We start from the raw sequence: 12,625 nt of genomic DNA on the forward strand, positions 1-12,625 counted from the left end.
GAAGTTCGATGTAGTTTGGGTTATTGTGGATAGGCTGACTAATTCAGCGCGTTTCATTCCTGTGGCAGTTACCTATTCCTCGGAGCGGTTGGTAGAGATTTATATTCGTGAGATCGTCCGTCTTCACGGTGTGCCCGTGTACATAATTTCTTATCGAGGTACGCAGTTTACCTCGCACTTTTGGAGGGGAGTTCAGTGTGAGTTGGGTACGCGGGTTGAGTTGAGCACAACATTTCATCCTCGGACGGACGGGCAGTCCGAGCATACTATTCAGATCTTGGAGGATATGCTTCGCGCTTGTGTTATTGACTGTGGAGGTTCTTGGGATCAGTTTTTGCCGTTAGCGGAATTTGCCTACAATAACAGCTACCAGTTGAGCATTCAGATGGCTCCCTATGAGGCATTATATGGTAGACGGTGTAGGTCGCCAGTTGGGTTGTTTGAGCAGGGGGAGGCTTGGTTATTGGGTACAAATTTAGTTCAGGAGGCCTTGGACAAGGTCAAGATTATACAGGGTCGACTTCGTACAGCTCAGTCCAGAAAAAAGAGTTATGCTTGCCGTAAAGTTCGTGATATTACATTCATGGTTGGAGAAAGAATATTGCTTCGGGTATCGCCCATGAAGGGTGTTATGAGATTTGGGAAGAAGGGCAAGTTGAGCCCTAGGTATATCGGGCCATTTGAGATCCTCGAGAGAGTGGGCGAGGTAGCTTATAGACTTGCGTTGCCTCCAGAGTTATCCTCAGTTCATCCGATATTCCATGTGTCTATGCTCCGAAAATATCATGGTGACTCGTCCCACATGTTAGATTTCAGCTTTGTCCAGTTAGACAAGGATTTGACTTACGAGGAGGAGCCGGTGTTAATTCTAGCCCGGCAAGTTCGCCAGTTGAGATCAAAGGGTTACCCTTCAGTTCGAGTGCAGTGGAGAGGTCAGCCTATTGAGGCAGATACTTGGGAGTCTGAGTCTTGATACTTACTGGGCACCTCTGTGGTATGCTCATTCTACTCTTCTGCACATTATTTTGTGCAGATCCAAATATATGTTTATTAGCTAGCTGTGTGGACTGTTGCTGCAGAGACTCAAGGTAAACCTGCCCCTGCGTTTGCAGGCTTCAGAGTCACCTTCAAATTTTCGTTTTGCACTATTTATTCTTATTTTTGGACAGTTGTATTTAGAAGTTTTCTAGCAAACACTCTGTAGAGCTTATGACTTGTACTACCGGTTTTGGAAATTGTAAGAGATTTCTATTTAACTTGTTAGATATTTTTTAAATAGTGTTATGTCAATTAATGTTAGGCTTATCTAGTCCCTAAGATTAGGTGCCATCATGATACCAAACGGAGGGAAAATTGGGTCGTGACATTATTTTTTTTTATTTAGGTGGGGACAACCTTGAACCTTCTTGTGTGTTTATTATTCTTTCGTGTGTGTTTGCCTCAGTTTGATTATTTTTTTAAGTCTATTAGATCAAGTACGCAACCGTGATCTTCACGGGACTTGGGGAATGCCTAATACCTTCTCCCCAAGTCAAATGAACCCCCTTACTTTGAATCTCTGGTGCAAATTAGTTTTAGAGTCTAAATGTGTTTTAAAAGGGAAAATATGTTTTAGAAAAATGATGACTTGGCACAGCGAAATCAAATGTCAAGTGGCGACTATGAAAAATCTTTTGAAACACAATATTTTTGTCACTTTTCAAATGAAAACCCTTTTGAGCTTTACAAATCTTTTATTATCTTTAAAAGAGGGTAGTTAATGTGAAAAAATAGGTGTGACAAAGTAAAATATTTTCATAGAAAATGAGTGGTTTTATCACTTATTTTTTCTTGTTTGGTTGGTGAGTAAAACCTTTTTCTGAAAAATATTTTCTAGTGGTTGGTCAGAGAGTAAAAAATATTTTTTAGGAAAATAATTTTCTATGTTACCCCCCACCCCAAGTCCCTATGTTTCGTGTGCTCTTCCCTCCCCCTCCAAATACCCAACATTTTCATGACTCTATTTTCTTCAACAATTTAATTATTCTTCTAAAAATTCACACAAAGCCAAAGGAACTAATGTGTTGCTCACTTTTATGCAAAATGAACGTTGAAATTTGTGCTCCATTACTAAAAACATTACTCTTTTTTTGGTTGAAAAAGACAGTACTATTTCTACAACATGAAAATAAAGTACTCATTTTGTTGAAATGTAAGAAAATATTATTTCTACATCATGAAAAGAAAATATTCATTTTGTTGAAATGAATCAAAATACTTTTTCTACATCATGAAAAGAAAATACTCTTTTTGTTGCAATAAAAGAAAATACTTTTACTACATCATTTTGTTGAAATAAAAGAAATATTTTTTTCACATCATGAAAAGAAAGTATATTTTTGTTTAAATGACAAAAAACTTTTTTTATATCGTGAAAAGAAAATACTCATTTGTTGAAATAGAAAAAAATATTATATCTATAACATGAAAAGAAAGTAATATTATTAATATTTTCATTTAGGATAGGGTGGGGTGGGGTAGGGGTGAGGTTGTGGATAGGGGTGAGGGTGGGGTGGGGTGAGTTGGTAGGGGTTGGTGGGGATGGGGAATGGCTGAAAGGTTAGAAAAGAGATTTGGAAAATGTTTTCCCTTCTCTTGATAGGGAAAATATTTTTCTCCAATTGGAGGAAAGTTAGTTCACGAGGAAAATATTTTCCAAAATAATTAAGCCAACCAAACATGGAAAAATTGGAATACATTTTTCGGAAAATATTTTCCTTCATACCAAACACACCCTATATACGGCTAATAATTTTACAAAGAGCATTCTGCTATAAATATGGTTGTTGCTGTTATAGGTTAAAAAACTGTTATAGAGAGGTAAAATATAATTTAAAAAATCGGTTTCGAAAAAAATTTGACTATTATAGTGAATGATTGTTATATATGAATGTTATTATATAAGGACTAAGAGTAGATTTTACTAGAAAAAAACTTTAATAGTCCTTTTAAAGTTTGGGCTTAGAAGAATTTTGGTGCTTCTTATATTCCACTAAACATAAAATATCCTTTATGTTTGCAAACGTGGACGCCTTTTGTTTAAGATTAAACAGAAGCTACAAAACTAACGGGAAATGGCACAAAGGTAACGGCAGCAGTGGCAGTAACGTCAAAAAGACAGACATCTCTTCAACTACGATTTGCGAATTACATATTGTGAAACTTGTCGTAAGGGTAGGCCCGACTTATTTTGGGGACTAAAGTCAAAATTTAACGAGTGACCTTATTATTTATGTCAATTATTTTAATCGGTCCCTTTTCTACTAATAAATTTCTCAATTTTGTATCTATATTAGTTCATTGACTAGGATCATATATATTTATAGGAGTTGAATTATCTATTTCATTCATAAGCATCAATGTATTTTTTTGAGGATCTATTTCCGACTTGTCACTTGTTTTTTTTCTACTTGAATATTATTAATTTTAGAATTATCTAACTCAACTGAATTACTAACTTGCTCATCTATAGAACACTCCTAATTTTTCTGATTCAAGATTTTTATTATTCAATAAAAATTTATCAAGAGCATCTTTTTGAGATTGTATTAGATTTTGAATTCTTCTTTTTTTCTTGAGTTTTTCATAACTAGATTCACACTTTCTATTTGACATACTTATCTTCTAATAAATAATCTAAAAATGCACTAAATAGCAAAATATTAAATTTAAGACGAGAAAATAGTAAAATGATAGAATAAATAGCAAAATATTAATTTTTAGATGAGAAAATAATAAAAAGATAGAATGATAGAACCCGTTTCAAGAACGGATAATTTGATATCAAATTAAATTTTCTGCTCGAGTATGCTTGTCGTAAGACTTGAATTATGAAAATAGACCAAACAAAAAATACTCCACTATTTCTTAAATCAATACACTGAACTCTGAAGTCTGAAGCTCCACAATAATGCTTTAATCTTTGGCTATTGAAGAATGGAGTCATGAATTGATTAGTTGAAGAACAAAGTATAAAAATATAATATAGTGGCATAGTGCTATTAGTGCACACGTTGTCTTCACTTTGCGGGACAAAGTCACGTTGTCTTCACTTCAGAAGCTCCATAATGATGTTGGCTATTGAAGAATGGAGTAAGAACAAAGTATAAAACTATAATATAGTGGCATAGTGCTATTAGTGCACAAGTTGTCTTCACTTTGCTCGACAAAGTTTTGCTTGAGAAAGTTGTGGTCCGCTATCTCAAATTTATGTTCAAACTTCTCGTTTAACTTTATAGTTTTTTTAAAAAAATTATTATATATATATATATATGTATAAAACCAAAAAATGGGGGGCCCATAAATGTGGGGCCTAAAGCAATTGCTTTATCCGCTTTATGGACGGGTCGCCCCTGCTTGTCGTGGCGTGAACAAAGTCTCACATGGAAAGTAGAAAAGAAAAAATAAGCTACTTATAAGGAGTTGGATACTTTTTAGGAAAACTACCAGTTATGTACATTTATAAGTAGCTAATTATAAAAATTGGTCAATTCATTAAATATTACTAATATTAGCCAAATATTACCAACATTAGCCAATTAGCTATTTGTAGCAAAAAAAAAAGGTGGGTGTTATTAACAGGGGCGTATGTAGCATATACGTGACGGGTTCAACTAAACCCATAACTTTTGATGTGGAGAGTAAATTTATGTGCAAAATGTATTAAAATTGTAACAAATAGTAGATTTGAACCCATAGCTTTAAAATTATAACGAGTTCAATACTAAAAATCTTAAAGGCTGATCCCATAGAGTTTAAATTCTGGATACGCCTCTGGTTATTAGAATAGATTGGGTACATCTTAAAAAGTTTGAATCTCAGTTTTGAGATGATTTGACGAAGTTTTGATGTGGTTTGAATTGAAAATTCGAAGTAGAAGATGAAACATGAAAAACGGTTCTATGTGTATCACACTTATATTCATGTATACATGTGTGTGTGATACATGTGTGATACATGTTTGATACATGTGTCACAGAAGAATTATTTTGAACTCGATTTTAACTACAAATTTTGATACCAAATCAGTCCAAATCTCCTCCAGTCTTTCTCAAAATTTGTATATTGACTCATTTATATATTTTCAATGAATTTCAACCATACCCATTTAAAAAGATCATTTTTTGCTTAGATTTTTGGAATCTTGTATATATATTTTTTTGTATTTCATCACCTTGTTTGCTACCTCATCCATGGAGCATCTAATATTGTTGATCACGCTTAAAAATATGGAAAGAGATTTTTGCGTGTGATTTTAGAGAGAAAGAACTTTATTTATTTGCGTTTTCAATTTTTATATGTGTTTGGCTAGTTTTGGTAAGTTTATGATTAATGGCTAAAGGTTGGTAAGATAGAACTTATTTGAGACATTTATATAAGATAGTGTGGGGCCTTTTAAAAAAACCGTGCGAGCTTGACCGATATAGCCCAACAAAAGTAATGCTGCTTCAAGATTACCTCGTGAACTGCTCGTTGCTACGAAGCATGTGAAGCTGCTTAAGAATTGTATAGCAGCAAGTGCTAGATATCCATATTTGCAAATAAATATATAGTGTCATCTTCATCTATGCACTCTACATTGGGCCTAATCTAAGACAATATCAAAACTTGCACGGATCAAGTCTCGAAGCACAATTCTCATTCGATCGAACTTCAATTTTCGAGTATTAGATCTTCCACGACCCATTGATGGAATCTACATTGTTTGTCGCTGAATATGGTTGTTGCTTTTACTGTTACATCACCGGTTTTGCTTTGTATGAATGAATTTGGGAGAAAAAGAGTCACAAGTACTTTGGTTAGTTTTTTAAGGATTTTGGAAGATGAGGTGAGTCACGTGTCTCATTAACAATGTCACGACCCAATTTCACCTATAGTTCGTGATGGCACCCAACACTACAACTAGACAAGCATACTTAATAAAATAAGCATATATTGAAAAAAATTAAGACCAAGACAAATAATAAGACGCCAAATTCTACCAATGTGTGTGCCAAGACCTGGTGTCACAAGTGTATGAGCATCTAGTAGATTATACAAAACCTCAAATACTGTCTGAAATAAAATAGACAGAATGAAAAATACAAGGAGAGACACTAGTAGCTGCAGAACGGCTCAGAAAGGCAGCTCACCACTATGCCCATGGATAGCGTGGGTGTAAGACGATAGGTCCCCCACTAGTACTTGCCTCAGGTCCTGCACAAAAAGTGCAACAAGTGTAGTATGAGTACGTAAACAATGTGTACCCAGTAAGTATCAAGCCTAATCTCGAAGTGGTAAAGACGAGATGGCCGACTTTGACACTCACTATGGGTCAATAATAATAATTGAAATACGACTAGAATATTTAAATCGGTATTATTCACAGAATTTACAATAATTTATTTAACCAACGAAAATAATCAAATTCTTTCAAATGCAACAATTCTCAGTATATTAATTAAATTCCTTCAATTCAAATAATTTCCAATTTATCAATTAAATCTCATTTACAGGAATAACAATTAATTCCTTAACAAGCAGGCATAATAATTCATTAAATTCCAAGGATTCTCAAATTTATTAATTAGCTTCGCAAGCTGAAATAAGCTATTAAGGTAACGTGTGATTATTATTATTAAGCACGATTTCTGCCGAGGACGTACGGCCTGATCCAGAGTGTCGTGTACACTGCCGAGCGACGTGCGACACGATCCATAGATGCATCTATCCTGCCGAGGCGTTCGGCCCACTCCACAAGAAAGGAGGACATTTTTTTATGTACCTCCAAAAGGAGAGTATATTTATTATAAGATAAATTCGGGAGGAAGAACAATTTCTTTTAACAATTAATTAATTTAAACAGAAAATCAAGCATATGAGATTTCTATCCTTTAATATCTTTATCTAACAATTCACAGTATATTCATTTATAGCAATTAATATTAATTAAACAAAGAATACAATTTATACAAGTAATTCTTACTTTGAGTCCTAAACTACCCGGAATTTAGCATTAATAGTAGCTACGCACGGACTCTCGTCACCTCGGACGTACGTAGCCACCGCAATTAGCAACAATTATTCAATTTAATCCCTATGGGGGTAATTTCTCCCTCACAAGATTAGACAAGAGACTTACCTCATCTCAAAGTTCACTTTTCGATTATCGCGTCGCGTAAAATTCTCGATTCAATGCCGAAAAATCCGAAACTATCCAAAAGTTATATAATATAATTAATATATGTTAAATAATTCAAAATTCATCTATTAAATAAATTACCCTATCCAAAATGGTAAAATTTTTAAAATTCATCCCGAGCCCACGTGCCAGGATTCCGAAAATATTTGGATGAAAACGTTACCCATAATCTCAAGAACTTAAATATATAATTTCTACCCAATTCCATAACTATTTTCGTGGTTAATATCTCACTTTTATAAAAATCTAGGTTTTTCACCTAAACCCTTGATTTCTAAGATTTACTAATTATAATCTACCTATAATCTATGTATTTAACTCAAGGAGTGTGGAATTAACTTACCTTTCAATTGCTAGTTGAAATCTCCTCTCAAAAAGATCCAAAATCGCCCAAGAATGGAAGAAAATGGGCTCAAAATGACTGAGCCTCGATTTTTAACACATTCTGTCCAACAGTCATTTTCGCACCTGCGGCTTTCGCACCTGCGAAAAAATCCTCACAGGTGCGAGTCTCACTAGCCTTGGCCAAGCTCGCATCTGCGCACACTGCTTCGCACATGCGTGATCGCAGGTACGCCAAAATTCCGCATCTGCGGCGATGGCCTCCCCTTCCATTTTTCCACTTCTGCGCATAAACCTAGCATCTGCGAGAGTCGCACCTACGGCTGTCCAAGCGCAGATACGAACATACCAGAAGAAGAAAGCTTCATCTCTTCTTCAAAATTCCAAAATTGATCCGAGCCTTGTCCGGTTAAGGGCCTCGCCCGAATATACCAACAAATTTGAAATCATAAAACGGACTCGCTCGAACTCTTGGAACGCGTAAAACAACATCAAATCTAAGAATCATACCCTAAACCAAATTGATTCAAACTTAAACAATTTTAAGTTCTTCAATTTACTTCCAATACGTCGAAATATACTTAAACTACTCGGAATGACACGAAAATTTGCGTGCAAGTCTTAAATCACTATATGGAACTATTCCCAAACTCGAAATTCTAAACAAACTTCAATTACTCAAAACCTATCCCAAACTAAATTTAAAGAATTTTAAACCTTCAAATAGTTGATTTTTACTATTAAGCGTCAAAATGCTCCCGGGTTATCCAAAGCCCGATTTGAACATACGCCCAAGTCTAAAAGTATCATACGAACTTATTATAACCGTCAAATCCCGATTCCGAGGTCGTTTTCTCAAAATGTTGACCGAAGTCAAACTTGTCCATTTAAAGCTAACTTAAGGAACCAAGTGTTTCGATTTCAACCCACACACTTCCAAATCTCGAACCAACCATCCCCGCGAGTCATAAATTAATAAAAGCATGTTCGGGGAGTTTTATTTTAGGAAAACGAATTTTTAAAAGTTAAAATGATCGGTTGGGTCATTACAAACAGACTCTTGTGAAATCGAGTTAGATACTTCCCTTATTTTCTAGATGAAGCGAGTATGAACAATACCAACATTTTGTGTTCTGCAACTGCGACCGGGAGAAGAATTTGCTTACAAAAAGGCAAGGGGACTAAGGTCCCATGGCGTTTATCTCGTTTCAGCTTATGCTGCTGAAATCAAGAATTGGTATTTCAAATTTTCAATTGACAATCTGACATCAAATGATATCCCACAGGGGATTTATCCATCAACTACATAAGAAACTACAATATTCAATTATTGTAATCTATATCTATCTATAATATACTATAAGCACGAAACCCTTAGCGAAATCTTGTTCCCTTTTTTACCCTTTTAAAATAGAATTCACACTAGACAAAATAGTTATTTGATTATTCTTCTAGCTAGGAGTTTGAAATTAAATAAGATTTATTACTTATTATACATTTCCTTATTTGAATTAAGTAAGAGGTCCTTATACTTAGGACTTTAAAATTATTAAAGTTTTATCTTATATGAATTTAAAATTAAGGTATAATTAAATAACACCAAATATTTATATGTTTTACCTTTTATATATATTATGAATTTGATACAATTGAACGTTTTTAGCTCAAAAATTTTGTATAATCATACTAAATTTTAGGTGAACAATTATGATGTAAACAAAATAAAATAACGAAAAAATTAAAGCGAGAGGAAGTAGTTTGCTTTGTCCTTTATTCAAATCAATATTTAACCTATAAATGCTATGAGTATTCTATGTGAAATTGCCATCGACTATTAATTTTATTCTTCGATCAATAATTAGCTTAGATATAAATATTAATATAAATTTTAAAATATTATTAGAAACAGTCATTACGAAAATATTTAATAATAGCAAGAGAAAGAGAGAGAGAAAAGTGATTGACCAAAGTCATTTACTAACGCTACGGCAAACATAAAGTGCAAAAGTTCGATTTTTTATCATTTGACAAAAGAATTCTTGTGGATAAATATCACGACCCAAAACCCACTATAGGTTGTGATGGCGCCCAACGTCGCTGTTAGGCAAGCCAACGGTAATCTACCAACTTAATTATTCATTTTATTATTTTTTTGAAGTCATGAATCTTATTAGATAGAGAAATTAATGCATTAAGAATCGTAGATACATATATTTTGGATAAAATATAAAGTAAAAGTGTGTCAATGTAACGCAAACCATAAAAAAATTCTGGAACATCCCAAAATCTGGTGTCATTAGTGCATGATCGTCTACTAAAGAGTGCCATAATAATAATACAATATCTGTCTGGAATATAAAATAGACAGGATAAAGTAAATAAATACGATGGAGACTTTGTGGGCTGCGACACGTAGCATGAAATGCAACTCACCATAAAGTCCCCTCAGCAGCTGCGCCTACGCGCCAAGATGACTATCAAATGAACCTGTCAGATCCTGCATATTTAGTGCAGAAGTGTAGCATGAGTACATAAATCAACGCATACCCAATAAGTATCTAGCCTAACTCCGGAGAAGTAGTGACGAGGGGTCGACATCGACACTTACTAGTAGTCCAATAAATAAAATGCAAGAATCATAAATAGGCATGAAATACAACAGGATCAATAGAACAGGGAACAATAGATAACGAAATACATCAACAAAAATTATCAGTTAAAATGTCCCCAAGGGCCATATGCGATCTCAACAAATAGGAACCATCAATTAGATATCCGATCTCAAGTAATAAAGAAAATATTACTTAATTCTGAAGTTTAATTAAGAGGGTAAGCGCATGGGTATTCGGACTCTTAACGATTTTACGTACGAATTATGCCGAGGTCATTCGGCCCGATCCATATAGTTATGTACATACACTGCCGAGGTCATACGGCTTGATCCATGGATGCATCTCATATAAATACATATACTGCCGAGGCGTTTGGCCCGATCCATAGGAAAGGAAGAAACTTATCAAATTGTGAGTCACGTGCTTACAACACAGGTACAGGAGCATAAAGTAAACATGACTTTTACCGTTTATCAAATATCACGCCAACCAACTCAAGGCAATAAAGCTCGTCCTAATATATTCTCAAATCAATTTCAATTATAAATTCACTTAATCAAGTTAGCAAGATGAGTTCAAATAATTCAGATATTGCATGATAAAGTCCTAAGTCTACCCGGACATAAACATGCTTTTGGCTACATATGGACTATCGTCACCTTGTACATACGTATTACCCACAATTAGTAGCACATAATAATCTTAATACCTACGGGGTGGTTTTCCTCTCACAAAATTAGACAGGAGACTTACCTCGCTCCGAAGTTCTAATAACCAGCTCCAATGCCTCTCTAACTCCTCCACTCGAAACCAAACGATCCAAAACTAGTCAAACAACATGCAAACCAATAAAAATATACTCCAACACTCATAATAAATTAATTTATAACAATTTCCAACTCCACTCGAAAAGTCAAAAAAGTCAGCCCTCGGGCCCACGTGCCCGAATTCCAAAAATTTTCCAAGATAAACTTTATCCATAATGCCATGAACTCAAATATATAATTTATTCCTAAGTCCATGTCAAATTTCGTGGTCAAAATCCAAAAAATAAATTCTAGGTTTTCTTCAAAAATCTCACAATTTCCACTAATTTTCATGTTCAAATTCATGTATAATTCATGTATTTAACTCAAAATGTGAATAAATCACTTACCTAGTGATGGATGACAAAAAATATCCTTCAAAAATTGCCCCAAGCTCGGCTCCCATGGAAGATTTTAGATAAAATGAGCAAAAACTGACGAACGCAAAACACAACACAAAATTGATGCTCGCTAGTCAAAGATAGTATAGTATGATTATCGTCTCCATAAGGATTGAATTTAAACAATGCTCTAGTAATTCCCGGTTTTACTACTTTTCAGGATGATCAAAACTTGAGTGGGATGATTACGAACTACGATTATCTACTAAAAGTAAAGCAATTGACAATTGACTGCAAAGAACTAGAGATTCGCATTGTTGGTTTCTTATCAATGTGAGAAATAAGGGTTTTGACATAATAGGTGCAAGGTTATTATTTTGGATATGATACTGTTATATTTCACTCTTGAGGTCCTATCGATTCTCACGAATTCAATAGCTGATTAGCTTATACTTCCGATTTAGACTCCTCTCTCGATTAAATCTAAATCTTTCAAATAAACTAATGTGAAGTGCAGTGAAGGTTATGTTTATTCACCCAAGGCTCCTAGGACCCCGTCCGATCACACCAACAAGTCCAAATCCTTATTCAAACTTATCCAAAGGCTCGAAATGCCACAAATAACATCAAAATCATGAATCGACGATCAAATCCTTCTTTCAACTTTCAAACATTGAAACTTCAAAGAACGCGTTTAAATCATACTTAAACATCCCGGAATGATGGCAAACTTTATGCACAAGTCACAATTTACGATACGAACCTATTCCAAGGCTCGAAACTCCAAACGGACATCGACAACACCAAGTTCAAATCAAACTTAGGAAATTTTTAAACTTACAAAATGCCAACTTTCCATAATAAGTGCTAAAATGCTCCCGGACCATCCGATACTCAACCCGAACATACGCCCAAGTACAAAATCATCATACGAACATATTGGAACCTTCAAATCCCGATTCCGAGGTCATTTACTCAAAATTCAAACCTTGGTCAACTATTCCAACTTAAAGCTTCCGAATTGAGGATTTTCCTTCCGAATCAACTCTGAACTTCCCGAAATTCAATTTTGACCATACATACAAGTCATAAAATATGAAGTGAAGCTACTCAAGGCCTCAAACTTCTGAATGACGCACTAGATCTCAAAATGACCGGTCGAGTCGTTACATTCTCCCCCACTTAAACATATGTCCGTCCTCGAATTTACCTTCGGAGTTTCCCAAAACCACTTGTTTAACACCTCGTGCACCTACCCATGCCACCACAACCCATGTGAACACATTAGGTCATGCCATACTGAAG

The sequence above is a fragment of the Nicotiana tomentosiformis genome, chromosome 5 (genome assembly GCF_000390325.3).
Source record: "Nicotiana tomentosiformis chromosome 5, ASM39032v3, whole genome shotgun sequence".
Classification (NCBI taxonomy): Eukaryota; Viridiplantae; Streptophyta; class Magnoliopsida; order Solanales; family Solanaceae; genus Nicotiana; species Nicotiana tomentosiformis.